The following is a 2863-nucleotide window of genomic DNA, read 5'->3' on the forward strand; positions in this document are numbered from 1 at the left end:
TGAGGCAGGAGGATCGCTTGAGCCCAGGAGTTTGAGGTTGCTGTGAGCTAGGCTAATGCCACGGCACTCACTCTAGCCAGGGCAATAGAGTGAGACTCTGTCTCAAAAAAAAAGAAAAAACAAAAACAAAACAAAACAAAAAGAACAAATCAGGATGATCTTAGCAAGAAAGAAGTGGGAGACTGGCATTTGGTTATAAAAACGAACAGTGATAACACAATATTAATAGCTCCATAGTACAAGATAATAAATTTGACTTTCATTTTGGATAATGTAAGTAGCTGAGGTACAATTCAAATCTAGATCTACCTTTTTCCAAAGCCTGTACCATGCCACCTCCTAGCCTTGACTATGAAGAACATGGTAGATTTAGTCAGGAACAGCTTCACAGAGGAAAAGTATTTTATGCAAAGTCTTGAAGGAAATAACACAAATTGGGTTGAAGGAGAGTATGAGAGGGTGGTTGTGGAGTATTGTATTAATATCACCCTCTTCACTTTCACTCTTGTATGAGAATATTTTTTATGTATCCCAGTGATCATCAGAGCATCTCTCCCTATTTTGGGGATTATTATTGTTGCTTTGATGATCTAAATGAACTATAAATAAACTGAGAAGAGATGACATTTACCCAAGGGAAAATGCCAAAATGAGAACCCAGGGACCATGGCTGGGGCTACCGCAGAACACAATGTTCCTTCTGAGATTTTTAATGAGGCGTGCTTATTGTTGATGCCTCAGCATCTTGAAAATGTCTCAACCTGGAAAAGCATATTCAAATTACCTTATATCATGAAACTACCCCTTCCCTATTTGAAAACCTTCAGCAGTTCCTCAGTACACATAGGGCAACCTAATTTACCAATTGAGACCCTCCTCGATCTAATCCAAATTGCCTGAATCCATCCCCAGCGGTCTTCCACATAAGGAGACCGGGCTGTGTGGCCTGGTGTGAGGTCTGCAAGGCTACAGACTGAAGAGAACTATTCTTGTCCAAAGCTTGGGATCCCCAAGTCATAGGTATGAGCTGAGCCATAAACCATGAATGCGAATTTGGGGAGGTGGGTCTAAAATGTCAGAAAGAGTATTTGGAGGAGGGACCTAAGAACTTAAGTGGGCCAAAAAGAGATCTTAAAACTGGACCAGGGATCTAGGGTCTCATGCTGAGACATACGAAGGCATGAAAGCCAATGGGAGCAGTGAGATTCAGGCAGTAAAATTCTAGGGCAATCACCTGCACCTTCGCTGATGGGATCATTTGCTTTTATTATCTGCCCTAGTCTTGGTACAGCCCCTCCCTTCCCTGCGTGAGGTGGTGTCAGGTCTCCCTAGGTGGTCCTGGCATAAAGCCCTGACATTTCTCAGGGTACCCTGTAGATATCAGACAGGCCTCTGCGATAGTTTCTTGTCCGCACCCTTCTCAGTTCACCAGGTTTTGGAAACAACCAGAGCACGGTATATTTTTCACTGTGTTTTTTCCCTCTCTAGTTGCAGCACTTTAGGCAGAGATATTCATGGGGTGGGGAGTGGGAGGTAACTAAGTCCATGTGTTCCAGCCCAGCAGGTGCGGAATTGTCATGGGCTCAGGCAGTGGGGGCAGATGGCATGTAAAGAAGGGCTTCTGAGGCCATGGCTGGTCCCCATGTAGTAGTTTTCCAGGTTGGAAGAGGGCAAATTTGCCGGGGGAAAGAACCCTGTAGTGTTGCCCCATTCTAGTGACCTCCTGATTCTTGGGCAGTTGGCCTAAATCGTGAGAGAATATCTTGAAAATCTCTGAGTGGCCTATCGCTCCTTCTGGCTCTTGCTGGGATGTTAGATGTTAGCGATGCTGTAAGGTCTTGCTACTTAGAGTGTAGCCACAGGCCAGCGGCTCTTGAAATAACCTAGGAGCTTGTTAGAAACCCAGAATCTTAGGCTCCACCTCAGACCTCCTGAACCAAATCTGTGTTTTAATGAGATTCATATGCACATTAATGTTTGAAAAGCACTTGTCTAGTGCTTGAAGATACAGCCATCAGTGGAAGCCATAGCTTCTGGGGGTTCAGGGCAAAGAATTATAGTGAATTTTTGTAGATAAATTGTGACCAGTGGACCAAGTGTATTGTTGTAGCAGAGATTATTCTTCAAAAATCAGTTGGGCCTTCGTTTCCCTCCCTGACGCCGCTGAGGTCGCACGCGTGAAGCCTGTCCGCCGCCGAGATGCGCTACGTCGCTTCCGACCTGCTGGCTGCTCTCGGGGCCAACCCCTCCCCCGGCGCCAAGGACATCAAGAAAATCCTGAACAGCGTCGGCATCAAGGCGGACGACGACCGGCTCAACAAGGTCATCAGTGAGCTGAATGGAAAAAACATTGAAGATGTCATTGCCCAGGGTATTGGCAAGCTTGCCAGCGTGCCTGCCGGTGGGGCTGTGGCCGTCTCTGCTGCCCCAGGTGCTGCAGCTCCTGCTGCTCGTTCTGCCCCCGCTGCAGCAGAGGAAAAGAAAGACGAGAAGAAGGAGGAGGCTGAAAAATCAGATGATGACATGGGATTTGGCCTATTTGATTAAATTCCTGCTCTCTTGCAAATAAAGCCTTTTTATGTGTCAAAAAAAAAAAAATCAGTTAGGCTGGGCACGGTGGCTCACACCTGTAATTCCAGCACTCTGGGAGGCCAAGACAGGAGGATTGCTAGAGACCAGGAGTTTGAGACCAACCTGGGCAACATAGCAAGAGCCTGTCTCTACGGAAAAAAAAAGAAAAAGGAAAAATTATCTGGGCGTGATGATACGTGCCTGTAGTCCCAGCTACTTGGGAGGCTGAGGCAGGAGAATCACTTGAGCCCAGAAGTTTGAGGTTGCAGTGAGCTATGATGATGCCACTGCA

General features: G+C 46.5%; 1 pseudogene across 1 annotated transcript; it reads left to right on the forward strand.

Annotated features, from left to right (window-relative positions):
* Positions 1-2161: 2161 nt before the first annotated feature.
* On the forward strand, positions 2162-2592 carry LOC105809757 (annotated as a pseudogene). The gene has a single exon (XR_001137462.1). The product of XR_001137462.1 is annotated as a 60S acidic ribosomal protein P2 pseudogene (transcript).
* Positions 2593-2863: the final 271 nt, after the last annotated feature.

This window comes from Propithecus coquereli, unplaced genomic scaffold, assembly GCF_000956105.1.
Source record: "Propithecus coquereli isolate 6110/MARCELLA unplaced genomic scaffold, Pcoq_1.0 Scaffold2, whole genome shotgun sequence".
Taxonomy (NCBI): domain Eukaryota; kingdom Metazoa; phylum Chordata; class Mammalia; order Primates; family Indriidae; genus Propithecus; species Propithecus coquereli.